Source organism: Carettochelys insculpta, chromosome 3 (assembly GCF_033958435.1).
Source record: "Carettochelys insculpta isolate YL-2023 chromosome 3, ASM3395843v1, whole genome shotgun sequence".
NCBI lineage: Eukaryota > Metazoa > Chordata > Testudines > Carettochelyidae > Carettochelys > Carettochelys insculpta.
Genome location: NC_134139.1, coordinates 21,694,500 through 21,710,779, shown reverse-complemented (window position 1 = coordinate 21,710,779; position 16,280 = coordinate 21,694,500). Strand labels below are relative to the sequence as shown.

General features: G+C 44.1%; 1 protein-coding gene across 4 annotated transcripts in view; it reads right to left on the bottom strand.

Moving 5' to 3' along the window:
* The window catches only part of USP34 (ubiquitin specific peptidase 34), a 344,835-nt gene that overhangs the window by 302,115 nt on the left and 26,440 nt on the right, over positions 1–16,280 (bottom strand). The window lies entirely within an intron of this gene.

Here is a 16,280-nt window from a genome sequence, read left to right as displayed (position 1 = left end):
AGAGCCCTGCACTTTTTACTCCTCCCACTCCCTCCCAGAACATTTGGAGTTCCACAAATCCCGTGATTTGTCCTCCATCCCCATTTGTATCTCAGCTGATTTTCTGCATTCAAGCTCTGGGAAGGAGGAAGAGTGGTGATTCATGGTGCTCCAAAAGTGCTGGGGGGGGGAAGGGGGAGGAATAAGAAGTGCTGGGCTCCAGTGCCCCAATGTACAAGAGGCACGTGTGGGAAGGGCAAACGAGGTGCACAGGCCACAGCTGCCCACCACTGCCTTACATGTTAAACACATCCTTTATCAAACAACACTCCATCAAAGTAGTAGCTCTCATTGTAGAATGGACCACCCAAATATCCCAAGAGAATCTGCTTCAACGTAGAAATAAAACCCTCTCCAGCCACAGACCCTCGAATTGTCACTCACAACCTCACACTGGGATCCGTAATAGATATCACCAAACTACTACAACCCATCTCAAGGAGGCTCCACCCTAACAATTCATTCCTGAACTCCCACCTCTGGTCTTCAAATACCCCTCCATGTCTCCAAGGTCTTCCTCAGAATCAAGTTCCCCATGGACCAGACACACCAACTCAAAGTAGCACCAGACCCTTACCTCAACAGAACAAAATGTGCACACATATTTCCACTTTCACAATAATCCACCTTTCTCTCATAACACACCTTTCAAGATACATAGGTCCAGCACCTACCTAACACACCACGTGCTGTGCCTCACCCAGTGCACTAAATGCTCCAAAAAATTATGTGGGTGAAACCAGATGATCACTAAATTCTTAAATAAACTCACACAAGAAAATGATAAAAGACAAAAACATCCTATCACCTGTTGGTTAACACCTTTTGAAAAGCGATCATTCCACATCTCACCTATCAGTCCTCATTATCAAAGGAAACACGCACAACACTTTCAAAACACGAGCCCAGGAATTTAAATTCACAACTCTCTGCTAGACACTAAAAATCATGGTCTTAGGCTAAGTCCAAACTGCCACTTTACTGCACAGCAACTTTCTGGTTCAGGAGTGTGAAAACACACATGCTCCTAAGCACAGCAATTTACAGCACTAAAAAGCACCAGTGTAAACAAAGCTACAGCACTGGAGCCCTTGTCAAGGTGGTTCATCTAGAGTACCGGGAGAGATCGTTCCCTCCCTTAGCTAGGGCAGTGGGGCTTGGACAAGCTGAGACTTCAGTCCCTCCTCCTGAGTATGTGAAGTAATTTTTTGTTGTCAGAACAGGGTTGTGGTGCAACTAAGTTTGGAAACCCTCACTATTAACAATAAGTCTATCCTACAGCACTGCAGCAGCGCAGCTCTGCCTCTGCAATGCATGTGGTACAGATGGTCTATGACAACAGGAGCAGTTCTGTGTACACAAGCCCTTATTGTCAGTGGTTTAGCCCACCATTGAGCAAGATAAGTTTTACCTGTAGAAGAGGTAGTGCAGACAGTCTAAATTCCAGCTTGTCTCTCCAGTGTGTTGGTCCAATAAAAGATATTACCTCACCCACTTTGTATTACAGTACCCTGTGCCTTAATTTGGCCAATATCAGGTATGCCAACAGAGTGTAAAATCCCTGTAAATCATGTAATTAAAATTCGCCTGATGCCTATGGACCTTAGGCACCTAATCATACAACTGTATATTTGGGATGAAAAGTTTGTGTTCTTCTGTCAAGGCTGTTCCCCACTCTTGACACTATGAATGCAGGCGGTAGGGGCCCGCAAAAGACCCTAAAAATACGTTGCCACTACAGGCCTCTGCTACTTCCCAAAGTCTCAAATTCCCTGACCCTGGGAGGCAGCTGCCACTACTAAAGTGAGAAAACCCCTCTTTAGATCCTAGTAAGACTCTCTTGGGATGTCTCCCTGTGGGGTAACCTAAACTCTTAAACCTCCATCAGGAGAGAACTTGTAAACAAAGAGGAAGAAATTAAGCTGCAATCTGATATATTACCTTTCTGTCTTAGGCATGCATATACACAGACCTCTCTCTAGGATGTAGCAATCAACCTATTGCCTTAAAAAAAGGTGATTCATTAACAAAAAAGAGCTACATGATAAAGCATTCTTGGTTGTAGGTGTTACAAAGCAACTAAAAGAAAGCTAAACTAAAGTACAAAGAATTACTTCCATGGGATTCAGTTTAAAAGTTAGAGTGTTCATCAGCCAGTCTGAGAAGTCCTGCACCAAATCTAAAATAAAAAATAGCCTGATCGTGCCTGACTAAGCATTTCCTTTCTACTTATGTAGCTATATACCCAGATTTCACTGAGGCCTGTGTATTTACCAGTGGTGGGGAAAGTATCCCCCCCAAAAGTTACTTGAGTAGAAGTACAGCTACTTTGCAAAGACAATAAAGTAAAAGTCAAAATATCCTTCTGGAAAGCTACTTGGGTAAAAGTACAGAGGTGCTGCATCTTAAATGTACTCAAGTATCCAGAAGTAAAAAGTAGCCATCCTATGGAAATTTATGGTTAAACATCCAGAGTTATCACAGGGTTCCATCATTTTTTATATATATACAGTGGGGGGGGGGGTTGTGCTGCTATTCGCTGGTACTGAGTACTGGCACTGGGCAGCCCCAGCCATGAGATTTGCACAGGGTGGGGGGCTGAGTGCAGGCTTTTTTTTTTTAAAAGCAAAAAAGCACACACCCCATGACATGTATACACACACACGTGTGTATGCATATGTATTATATACTACATACACACACGCTATGCATTTACATTTCAAATCTGGAATTTAAATGCAGCCGTAGCCTTCATTTATAAAGCTAAAGTGTGACCAAATTGAATACAAAACACAGGAGTCAAACTACAGAAATTATAAAATGTCAAAAAGCTTAATACATATTACACGAAGTTATAAAAAGTACATTCCACCAACTCTTTATAATCCAGAAGAGCAGGGGTGAAACACTGCAGAGGAGATGGCTGGGGGATGGGATAGGGCAGAGCCTATATTCCCACTGTGTTGCTGGGTTCAAGTGCCTCGCTGAAACTGCAAGTTACAACAAAATAGAAATAGGAATATATGGAGATGTACCAATCTCACAGAACTGGAAGGGAACTTCAGTGGTCATCAAGTCCAGTCCCCCACACTCACAGTGGGACCTATCATCATCCCAGACAGATTTTTTTTTAAATCTATTTGCCCCAGATCCCTAAATGGCTCCCCTGAGTGCTGAACACACAACCTGGGGTTTAATCAAGCCAATGTTCAAATCACTGAGCTATCCCTCCCCCACACAATTACACCTCAACTTCAGATTCTCACACCAGGAACCCCAGTGACTTCTAGAGCATGAACAAGGTTTGCAGGTTAAGAATGGAGCAAAGAAAAATTCCTTATTCTTAATCTTGATCCAAAAACACTGTGCTCAAAAATTTCTCAGGTCAGGGGGCTTTAACAAGAACCCCTGACCTGAGAAATTTTAGCATACTGATAAGTACAACTTGTAATGAGAACATAAATCAAGTATGAGGGTGTGACTAGGTAATCAAGAACTGAATGAAAGATAAATGTGTTTCAGCCATCCAGCCAAACATCACTTACTGTGACTTATTTCCCTAGAAGAGTCATGGGAGAGCTGATTTCAGTAATAGTTATCTCCTCTGCACCAACCCATCTGCCTCACATTGAGGAAGCAGCATCAGCAGCCGCTTACCCACTCCAAAAAAAAAAAAAAAAAAAAAGTGAGCAAAACTTCTAAGCCAGACAGGGAAGCATGAAGACAGGACCAACTGCTGATAGTGGAGGAGCACAATTTAAAGGTTCCCACCTCAAGTGTCATACTCTACTCCCCACAGCCTGTAGTCCAGCCCTCCTCCTCAATTCCCCTGCAGAGCTTGTAGGAGGAAAGGGAGGTGGGGATGGACCCAGACCTGCTCCCAACCAACGCACACCCAAATAGCAGGGTTGCTCCAAATCTCAGCCACCCGGTACACAGAGGGAAGCCCCCCCCCACACACACTAATACCTCCTCAAGCCCCAGTTATTCAGAACAGAGAGAAAACACGCACGCCTTCTCAATCTCCACCAAATTCAGCCACCCACCCTGACTGCAAACCTCTTCCAGCAGTCTGCTCCCCCTTCCAGACACAGGGCTGCTACAGGAGGCCCTCTGTTCCAGAGAGAATGGAAAGCCCCTGCCTTGGATACCCACCTTGCTGCTGCTCCCACCAGAGAAGAGGAATTACTTGAGACAGAGTAAGTGCCACTGTCCTCCCTGTCCTTGGCTGAGATGTTGGATTTCTCCTCCTCCTACCTAGCTGGCTGGCCACAGGTAAAGTCATATGCACCCCTCTCAGTACAAGGTCCTGGGCAGTAGCCCTGGTCGCTCAGGTCAAGGGCTGTTAGTGCCTGCACAGACACTACTTTTGACTGTGTGAAGGACTGGGTCTGCCCCAGGAAATATCATAACCTAATATATTATTATAAATTATTTTGTTAGTCTTTAAAGTGCTACATGACTGCATTTTTTGTGAACATACATACTAACATGGATACCTCTCTAAGAGTATTAAAGAGCTGTTTTTGAATGAAAAGGTGTTGATGCAGCTATTAAAAGGGTTCTTCCTTGGCAGGATTATTATGCTTGTTGTTTTGTTATTTTTTTAATTGTCACTGCATGATGATTGGATAATTGCAAATGCAGCTGTGCTTTAGCAAATTGGAATACTCTCTTGCACAACTGTTAGTGGGGTGATGAAAGGGGTGAGTAACTAAGCGCTTTTGGAAGTGGTAGGTGAGCAAAAAGGACAATATTTTCTTTAAAAATACAAGTAAAAGTACAAGTTTAATGAAAATAAATTACTTGAGTAAAGAAGAAATCCTGAAGAAATATACTTGGGTAGTGTAACAAAGTATTTCTACTTTGTTACTTTCCCTCTCCGATATTTACTGAATTCCCCATGCCTGCTCAGGCTTAAACCATCTCTGTCTCTCTCCACCAGCCACACAAGAGACTGACCCCTCAGCAGGTAACTGCTTCAATTCAAAAATCCCGCTTTCTCTTTCCATTGGCTCATCTGGCTGCTTGCCAACAGAGAACAGACCATCTGGGTTTAACCTTTAGAGGCATTTATTCATGACAGCTCCTAGCTAGCAAACGTTTTACAGACAGACAGAAGGATAAGGATTTGTGTGAGTGTAACTGAAAATGCTATACAAGATTTTCAAAAATGGGTGCTTAAATAGACTTTTTAAAATCCATATAACTAAGCACCTAAATATATGGCTTGATTTTCAAGAGGATTAAGCACCAACTATTTCTCATCACATCTGGCAGGAGTTATTGGATGCCCAACACTTTTAAAAATGAGTCCTCTTCAACCATTTCACTGAGCAGCACACTTGAGCTTGAAAAATTTGATATACAGATATACTGTCTGAAATTGATATAACCATGAATCGCATCTTTCTACTTAACAATTCTTCAAAATGTTTACATTTCACTTTAGATTTTATCTATTCATATATGTCCATTTACTGCTTATTTCTACTAAGTTTTTTCATTCCAAACAGCTAATTGTAGTGCCTTGCATGTTGAATAGTAACAGAGAGCTAGCCGTGTTCGTCTGTACTCCAACAAAACAAAATAGCAGAAATGTAGCACTTTAAAGACTAACAAAATGATTCATTCGGTGATGAGCTTTCAGGGAACAGACCCACTTCATCAGCTCAATCTCATTTCCAATAAGTCCTCTATACTTATAAATGTCAGTCTGTATTGGAAATGAAAGCAATCTGAAGAAGCGGGTCTGTCCCACAAAAGCTCATCACCGAATAGATCATTTTGATAGTCTTTAAAGTGCTACATTTCTGCTGCTTTGTTTTCCTTATTTCTAATCTTCACACATTTAACAGTCGTTAATCACCCATTTGCAATATTTATTTCATTAACTAAAGTTAAAAACTCTAACTACTCACTGAATTTAGAATAGGGAAGAATTAAAACATGTTTTCCCAAACTGGGGGGTGTGTTCCCCTGGGGAGGCATGAAGAAATTCCAGGAGGGGAATGAGGCAACCCAGCCCCCCATCATTTCCCGCACCTGAAGAGCGAGCCAATCTTTGCTTCCAGCTCTCAGCCCCTGCCATTTTGCATGGGTGACCCAGCACAGCCGCTATAAAAAGCAGGCAGCTGGCAAAGACCCACATGGAGCTGGCTTCCTTCTGCAAATGAGAGTGAGAGTGGGTTCTGTGGGAGGGGGAGGAGGATGGGGTTAGATGGGAGGCTGTGGCGTGCTGGACTTTGTGGGAGGGCAGGAGAGAGGCTCAGGTGGGCGATTCACAGGGCTTGCCGGGCTCGGGCAGCTGGCCAGCTTGCAGGACTCATGGGGCTTAGACGGCTGGCCCTGGCAGAGCAGGGCTTGGGCTCGTGGGTGGGTGATTGACCCTGGCAGCGTAGGGCTTGGGCAGCTTGGGATTGCGGGTGGATGGCTGGCCCTGGCAGCATGGGGCTTGGGTGGACGATTCAGGCAGCTGGCCCATGGCTGGGGTGGGTGGCTGGTGGATGGGCAGCTGGTCCTGGTAGGACGGGGCTTAGGCAGCCAGTGAGTGGGTGGATGTCTGACCCTGGCAGCTGGGGGGCAAGCAAATGACTGGCCCCAGTGCCATGGGGCTCGGGTGGGCGGCTCTGTTAGCACAAATCTCAGGCATGTGTGCAGCTGGCGCAGGCAGCTCTGGAGACTGGCATGGGGCTCAGACAGCTGGCCAGCTGGGGCTGCACCAGGCAACCACAAGGGGCCAAGAAAAATTATTTGTACTTATTTTTAATTTTAAATAACATTTTTATATCAAGCTTTTGTATTTATTTCAAATTACGAATTGAATTTTTTGTTAAAGGGGGGTTGGATGATGGTAAAGAAGAGGTCGGGGGGGCATGAGGATTTCTCAAAAATCAAAAGGGGAGCGTGAGGCCAAAAAATTTGGAACCACTGAATTAAAAAGATGAGCTGGTCAATTTCCATCGAACTACATCAGATGCCTTGCCCCATTCCAGAAACATACTGAGTTTGGCAAGCCAAACTCCCACCAACAGTACTCAATTCCATTTACTATATTCTCCACAAAAGCCAATCACAGGTGATTTTACCAGTTTGTTACATCCCTTTTTCCAGACAAAAATAACTCCAACTCTTCTTATTCCCTGTTAGATGTCTACTCTAAAAAAAAAAAAAAATTACTGCTTTTGAACCTGCATAAAAATAAATGTTGACATTCTGAACTTTTTTTATCATTTTAAAAATAGCTTTTTTCCCCTACTTGTGAAACACTAACAAGAAAACTGATTTCTAATTTCAAACAATCTGCAAATACATAAAGTTCATGAAGACTATTCAGCCTCTTATAAATGGGGAGAAAAAAAAACAAAGGAGGTTTAAGAATATTAAGAGCTTTCCTAAATCTCAGAAGGACAAGGTGTGAAACATGCTGCCAAAAGTCTTAAAAGAACAATACTCCTTTGTGGAAAATACAGAGTCCAAATCATTAAAAGAAAATCAACCTTTGGTTCCTGGCATCTGATTCTCAGCTTATGAAAATGAACTTGACTTAAGTCTTTACTGCTTTGGATCGTTATCGAGTAGAATCCATCATGAGCATGGAAGCATGTCCTTTAGAATGGTGGCCAAAATACAAAGTTGCATGTGAATGTTTAGCTTACCTGGCATGCAAAAACCTGGCAATTCCAGCTAAAATAGTGTCATGCAAATACCTGTTCTCACTTTCTGGTGATATAAATTAGAAATGGGCAGTACTATCTCATATAAATGTAAATAAACTGGGTGGACTGATTTAAATTACAATTTAAATCACCAAAAATCATTGGATTTAAATCAAGTGACAGAGAGATAGCCTCATGTAGCACTTTAAAGACTAACAAAATAACTTATTAGGTGATAAGCTTTCATGGGACAGACCCAATTCTTCAGATCTATATCCTTACCAGAAGGAACTCAACATATAAAGCAGAGAGGTCCAAAAATTGTTAAAGGTTGACACATCAGAAAAATTGTTATCAAAGTTGACAAATCAGAAGAGCAGAGGGATGCAGGGCAGGGTGTTAAGAGTTAGATAAAACATCAAATATGTAAAAGAGTCCTTATAATGGGTCAGTTAGTTGCTGTCTCTGTTCAAACCACGTGTTAATGTGTCAAATTTGAATATGAATGTTAGTTCTGTGCATTCCCTCTGTAGACAGTTTGTGTTCTACTGAAAAGGGACTTAAACTCTCAAGTCTTTTACAGAATGGCCAACTCCGTTAAAGTGCTGGCTGACAGGTTGTATAAGCCCTGTTGCCAACTTTGTCCACATATCTGTTCTGGAGAAACCATCACTAGACCTAACCACATTACTTACAGAATCACGGGCGCATTCTCCAGTTCCTCAACAACATCGTGCTAACAATGCCCACACAACTTGTATATAGAACACACTGCAAACAGTCTTCAACAAGGAATAAATGGACATAGAACAGACATCAAAAATCTCCAAATACACAAACCTGTCAGTCAGCACTTTAATGGAGTGGGCCATTCTGTTGAAGACCTGAGAGTTTGTGTTCAACTGAAAAGGGACTTTAACAACCATCTACAGAGGGAATGCTCAGAACTAACACTCATATTCAAATTTGACACATTAACACGTGTCAGGGACAGAACAGGGATAGAAATTATCTGACCCATTTTAAGGACTCTTTTACATACTTTGATGTTTTGTCTAACTCAACTTCTCCACCCTCCCCCATCCCCCCGTATCTCTGCTCTTCGGATTTGCCAAACTTGACAACAATTTTTCTGATGTGTCAACCTTGATGACAATATTTGGACCTCTGTGCTTTACATGTTGAGTCTGTTCTGGTAAGGTTATGATCTGAAGAAGTGGGTCTGCCCCACAAAAGCTCATCACCTAACCAATTATTTTGTTAGTCTTTGAAGTGCTACATGACCGCTTTTTTGTTTTGATTTAAATCAAGTTACCAAAAAAACCATAAGACTGACTGTGCTTCAAGTGCCCTTAATTTTGGAGTAAGCCCTTTTGAACTCACTGGCACTTCTGTTTTTGAGAGAAAAAGTACAGAAAGGGGTTCCCTGGGAAAAAGCTGAGTTATGCTGAAGTAAAACGGAATAAGTAAAATAGAATTATGGCATCACCATTATGGTTGCAGCCATAATGTTCCAAACTAAGGGGCATGCGTTATGTAGTATAAAATAAGAAAATTACACTCAGTGGCAACTGCCAAATCTAGATTTCTCTTACTGCAGCTTTTTTTTTTTTTAATACTACACACACACACACACGAGTGATAGATTCTTAAACCTAGTTAACTAATTGAACAAGCCATAAGGATTAGCTAAACTAAATTTCTTTCTTTCAAAAGCCAACAGCACACAGCTTGAGAATGTACTTGTCAAATCACACGTATACTAGAAGGTAGAGAATCTCAGGGGAAGGGATAGCTCAGTGGTTTGAGCATTGGCCTGCTAAACGCCGGGTTATGAATTCAGTCCTTGAGGTGGCCACATAGAGAGCTAGAGCAAATAGATTTAAAAAAGCTGGCAGGGATGGTGCTTGGCCCTGCCAATAGGACAGGTGACTGGACTCAATGGCCTTGCAGGGTACCTTCCAGATCTGAGATATGTAGCTCCATATTTTTTTAAAAAATGATGCAATCCAATGGGAATTATTTAAATTACTAATCAGTTGATCCACTCAGCCTTAGCCACTTCATTTTCTTCCCAATAAGCAGTTACCCTTATGATGTTTCATTCTTGCAACTAAACCTGGCATCCCCTTCTTGCACTACCTACACTTGACGCGTTTTCCGTTTTTATCCCAAGAACAAATTTCTTAAAAATATTCCCAGAGAGGGTCCCTCTTATGCCCAAAAGCCATGACAGTTTCTCTGTCTGGTAAATGCAGGGGAAAGTACAGGAAGCTGTGTGCATGCATGCTGAATAATGTCTTCCCGTTTTCTTTCCAATCCACCCCACTGTTCCTTTCTATGTTGCCTCCATTCTTTCCTACATATTGTCTCTCTGCCTCAAGACAAGGTCTTAACTAACTCCTCTGACATGCTTGGCCAAGGTCTACCGCCACATAAGCACAGAACAATCTACCTAGCTTGTGTCTTTCATTACACGTTACTTTTTAGTTTGCTGAGAAACAGAAGCTGAAAGACCAGAATATTCAAGAAGCAAGAGCTAGTAGTTAGGCTGACCAGACTAGGTCAGCTACGTCCAACACGTGGGTCATAGGCCAGAATCCAGCCCCTGGAGCCTTTTTATCCATCCCGCTGAGCCAGCAGCGGCGCTATTTTTAAAAGGCTCTGGGCAGCTCCACGCCACATGTGGCTCTTTAAAGAGCCACTTACAGCTCCCACTGCCACTCCCTCCTCCAGCTCCCAGCACCCTGCCACAATGTACGTGGGTGCATCTAATAGGAGTCACTGTGGAGAATGTGGGCTCTGTCCCTCATGGGAGTCTGTCCCTGCTCAGCCCCCATAATGAGTAGTCCTGGCGTCTACTTGTTTGCTTGCTCCCTGGCCAACATGGTGATGGAGCAGCCCCACCAAGGGTATCAAGATGCTGAGCATGCTGCTGAACAGCACTGCACAGCCTACCTACTACAGCAGGCCAGCATCACCGAGCAGCTGCTGCAGGGCCAGCTGTACCCTACCCCAATGTGGCACCACAGGAGTTCCACACCCTGCTTGCCAAGATGAGCAGCGTCCTCAAGGTAGTGGCACCCAGATGGACACACAGATGATGGAGAGATGGGCTGGGCTGGAGGAGCAGAGGGGCACAGACAGATGGACTGGGCTAGGGCTCCAGGAAGGGGAAGACTGGCTGGGCTGGAGGGGGGGGTGTCAGGACAGATGGACAGGCTGAGCTGGAGAGGCAATGGGGGCATCAGAACAGACATATGGAGAAGCTAGATTAGAGGGGTGCATGGGAGGATGGGATCTAAGGCTGGAGGCTAGCTTGGGACTGCAGGGCTTTAAGGCTGGGGCTAGTTTTGGGCTGTGGAGGGTTTAAGCTTAGGCACAGAGGGTGATGGTGGTGGTCTGGGGCTATTTTGTGATGGGCCCCCGGAACATGTAAAAAGTTGCCATGTGGCCCCTGATGAAAAAAGAGTGGATACTTGAATTAACTGTGATTGACAGCCCTAAAAAAAGAAATAAAAAAAATCTAATAAAAATCCACTAATATAAGACTTCTCCCCACTCCGCCCCCCCCACCCCACCCTCCCCACAAAGGCGGGTAGAAAGATTTTCCCTGGCTCCAAAATATCTGTACAGCCTAGAATCACATCTTGAATTCTTCACAGTTTTGCAAGCCCGAATATAAACTACTATCACTACAAAATTCTAAACATTAAACATTCCAGTTTCATTTGGAATTAGAGTTAAAAAAAAATATCACTTCAGGAAATAGTCATTAATACAGAAGATTTAAAAAAATACACTATACACACAACTTAGAGTGCCTAGAAATCTGATGTGTCAAGAAATGCATCCACTTTAAAAATAATATTTTCTGTCTCACTCTTTTATACCTACTATGATCAACACCTGAGACTGCAACAAATGAAAAGGAGAAAATATACTATTTGTTTGATTTTTACATTTGACAACAGTTTATACACAAGTAATCCAATTTCACTGTTTTCCCATAGATTTGTGTGGATCTTAGACACTGCCACTTTGGACTACAATACCCTTCCTATGTTCCATACACAACTAAAATGATGCTATGTTTAAGGTATCTTATGCCAAGTTCTGCAGTGCAAACTTAAACACTTATAACTGACTCAGATGTGTGAAAAAACACCACCCCTGAATGATGCAGTTATATCAACCTAATCTCCAATAAAGACAGCACTACGCCAACAGGAGGGCGTCCACCGTCAACATAATGATGATCTCTTGTGGACATGAACTAAATCTGAACCATTAGATCAGTGGTGTCCAACAGGTATTCAAAAGATCACCACACTTGTGGTAGTTGGCCTTCAAATTCACCACAGGCCCCCTCTGCTCTAAATGAATGCCTTCCCCCAGAGCCAAGCACCTCCAGCCCACTCTAACTGTATATTCCAACAACTCACTGGAGCTACCGCTGCTGGATCCGGGAGCACTGGGATCGCAGACGCCACACTGAGCCACAGGCCGCAGGCATTCTGCCAGGCCACAGGTGCCAGGACAGCAGAAGCCACATGGCTCGGGCCACAAGAGCTGCAGAAACCATGCTGGGGCAAAAGCCGCATGTGGTGGAGCACATGTGCAGAGCAGGTGGCCTTATTCACCACACCACGGTGTACCATCCACCACATGTGTTTAATGTCCAGAGTATTGAACACTGTGGCATTGGTTGATCTTCTGATGACAAAGTAATGGCTTCACAGAAGCACTCCAACACCACGTTCTACAGGCCACTATCCTCTGATCCCACTGAGGAGTACCACAAGAAACTACATCTACTCAAGGAACAACCTGAAGCAGCACAGGAACAATCTACATAGACACACCCCTAGAGCCCTGACCAGGAGTATTCTATCTGCTAACCGAGATCCATAAACGTGGTAAAATCCTGGATGCCCCACCACCTCAGGCACTGGCACTCTTAAAGCAGGATTGTCTGGCTATACAGACTCCTTCCTCAGGCCCAACACAACCATCGCTCCCAGCTATCATCAAGACGCCAATGACTTCCTGAGGAAATGACAATCCACTGGTGATCTTCCAGAAAACACCACCTCACCACTATGGATTTAGAAACTCTTTACACCAACATTCCACACAAAGATGGACTACATGCCATCAAGAACTTTATCCCCAGTGATGTCACAGCACAGCTGGTCACTGAGCTTTGTGACTCTGTTCTCATCCACAACCATTTATACATTCAAGTAAGCGGCAATGTTATGGGTACACACATGGCCCCCCCGGATATGCCTGAGAACAATGCTTCCTCAGCTCTTGTCCCCTCTATTTGTGCTACACTGATGACATCTTTATCATCTCAACCCACAGGAAGGAGGCCCTTGAAGAATTCCACCAGGATTTCAACAATTCCAGCCCACTAGCATCAATCTCATCTTGGACTAGTCCACACAAGATATCCACTTCCAGGATACGATAGTGCAAATAAATGATGGTCACAAACACCACCCTGTATTGGAAACATACTGACTGTTATCCTTATCTACATGGCTCCAGCTTTCCTCCAGAATATATCACACAATCAATCGTATATAGCCAAGCCGTAAGATACAACCACAATACCAATACCTTAAACAAAGAGAAACACTTACAGGCTCTTTATCAAGTGTTCAAGCTATAATATCCATCTGGGAAAGTGAAGAAAATGACTGGCATAAGTCACCAGAAGTCACCTACTACAGGACAGACCCAACAAAGAAAGCATCAAAATGCCACTGGCCATTTTACCTACAGCCCTTTGCCAAAACCACCCCAACACACCATCAAGGATCTGCAAGAGGGGTCTCAAACTCCCAGCAGTTTCGCAATCAGGCCAACCAGTTCTGGAAGGCCAGGAGAGGGGCCTGTCCATTCCCACTACCCAAACCCTGCCTCTTCCACCACCACCATCCCCCAGTGCCACTCAGTTTGAGGCCCTGATCCCTCACTCTCATAAACCTTGGGAGGCAGGCCAATAAACAAATACTGATCAGCAACCACACACCACGCAACAGAAACGCTATCTCAGGAACCAATACCAGCCACAAACCCCGTCGCCAACTCTGTCCACATATCTACCCTAGCAACATCATCATAGGACCTAACCACATCAGCCATACCATCATTGTCTTGATCACTGTACCTCTGTTAATGTGATCTATGCCATCGTGTGTCAGCAATGCTGTTCTGCCGTGTACTTTGGACAAACCCAACTCTCTCTACACAAGAATAAATGGACACAGATGAGATATCAAGAACTGTAACATTCAAAAACCAGTAGGAGAACAGTTCAGCCTCCCTGGGCATTCAGTAACAGACCTGAAAATTGCCATACTTGAGCAAAAAAACTTTCAAAAACAGAACAAACAAACAGTAATGTAGCGCCTTAAAGGCTAACAATTTTAGGTGATGAGCTTTCATGGGGCAGACCCACTTCAGCATGAAACTTCAGAGCTGGAATACATATGAAAACTTGATACTATCTGACTGGATTTGAATAGACGTTGGAAATGGCAAATGCACCACAAAAAATAATGTTTCTCCTTTTGGTATTCTCACTTTATCAATTGTTAGGAATATGCCACCTCTGTCTTACTGAACTGGCCTCATTAGCGCTGCTCCTCTGCAGAACAATATAAACACTGATCTTTGTACATATGTATGTATATAAGCCTGCCAAACTGAAAGTTTCCACTTTATGCATCGGACAAAAAGGGCTCTACATCACAAAAGCTTATGCCCAAATAAATCTGTTAGTCTTTAAGGTGCCACGGAACTTCTTGCTGTTTTTACATTGGCAACACTGCAGAGGCAGCTGCACCTTTGCAGTTTTTCACATACAGATGTGCCCTTAGACAACTACTTAAAATCCTCCCAAAAATTATCCAGAATTTTAGAAAGTTAGATGTATACAAATCAACCTGACATGAAAAATAAGAATGTCACACATTAAAGACACAAAATGATTTATTCGCTGATGAGCTTTCATGGAACAGACACGCTTGATCTAATGAAGTTGGTCTGCCCTATGAAAGCTCACCACCGAATAAATCATTTTATTAGTTTTTAAAGTGCTACATTTCTGCTACTTTGTTTTGTTGGAGTACAGACTAACACAGCTACCTCTCTGTTACTATGAAAAATAAGAGGTTAACTGTATCTACATGCTTTCCATTTTTATTTTTAAAGAAAACTACCATGTTCTATTATGTTTTGTTTTCCCCTGAATCTCATCAAACAATCAGAGGTTTGGTTTTTGTTTGTTTTTAAATGTGCCTGGAAAAGAGAAGTTACTCACCGTAGTAACGGTGGTTCTTCGAGATGTGTCCCCGTGGGTGCTCCACAATAGGTGTCGGGCTCGCCCGGCACCGCAGAGTGGAAATCTTCCAGCAGTTTCTCCTGGATCGCGCATGTGCCGGCGCGCGCCGCTCCCCTGCGCGCCCCTGGCCACGTGCGCGACCAGTCCCCGCCAGTTCCTTGACCAACCGCCTCAAATGCTCCTGAAAAACACTAGACAGAGATCCGAAGCGGGGAGGATGGGCGGGTGGTGGAGAACCCACGAGGACACATCTTGAAGAACCACCGTTACTACGGTGAGTAACTTCTCTTTCTTCATCGAGCGTCCCCGTGGGTGCTCCACAATAGGTGACTACCAAGCAGTAACCCAAGAAAGGAGATGGGTAATCGGTTTATGTGCAGCTTGCCCCCGAAAGGACTGCTGTCGACAGACGGGTATCCTCATGGAATACCCAATGTAGGGCATAATGCTTGGCGAAGGTGTTGTAGGATGACCAGGTCGCCGCTCTACAGATGTCATTCAAGGCAATGCCCTTGAAGAAGGCTGTTGACGCCGCCACCGCCCTGGTGGAGTGAGCCCTAGGCGGGGCCAGCAAAGGAGTCTTTCGAAGCTCGTAGCACATTTTTATACAGGACACAATGTGCTTTGAAATTCTCTGTGAAGAGAGGCCTTCCCCTTTTGACCTGGGAGCGAGAGACACTAGAAGCCTGTCCGTTTTCCGGAAGGATTTAGTTCTGTCTATGCAGAAGGCCAACGCCCTCCTCACGTCCAGGAGGTGCAGGCATGCCTCTTTGCTGGAGCTGTGAGGCTTCAGGTAAAACGAGGATAAAACTATTGGTTCGTTAAGATGGAACTCTGAAGAAATTTTGGAACAAAGGCTGGGTGCAGCCGTAAGGTTACCACCTCCTTTGAGAATACTGTGCAGGGTGGCGTTGCCATAACTGCTGCGAGCTCACTGACCCTGCGAGCTGATGTAATTGCAAGGAGGAAGGTTGTTTTTATCGTAAGGAGACGTAGGGGAACTGTGGCTAATGGTTCAAAAGGTGGACCCATTAGCGTGCTGAGCACCAAGTCCAAATTCCATGATGGTGGAAGCAGTTTCCGAGGGGGGTACAGGTTTTCCAGCCCCTTCAAGAACCTGGTAACGATAGGATGGGAGAATACCGTGGGCCCCTCCTCTGTATGCTGAAAGGCTGATATAGCGGCGAGGTGGACTTTTAGCGAGGATAAGAAAAGCCCGCCCCTCT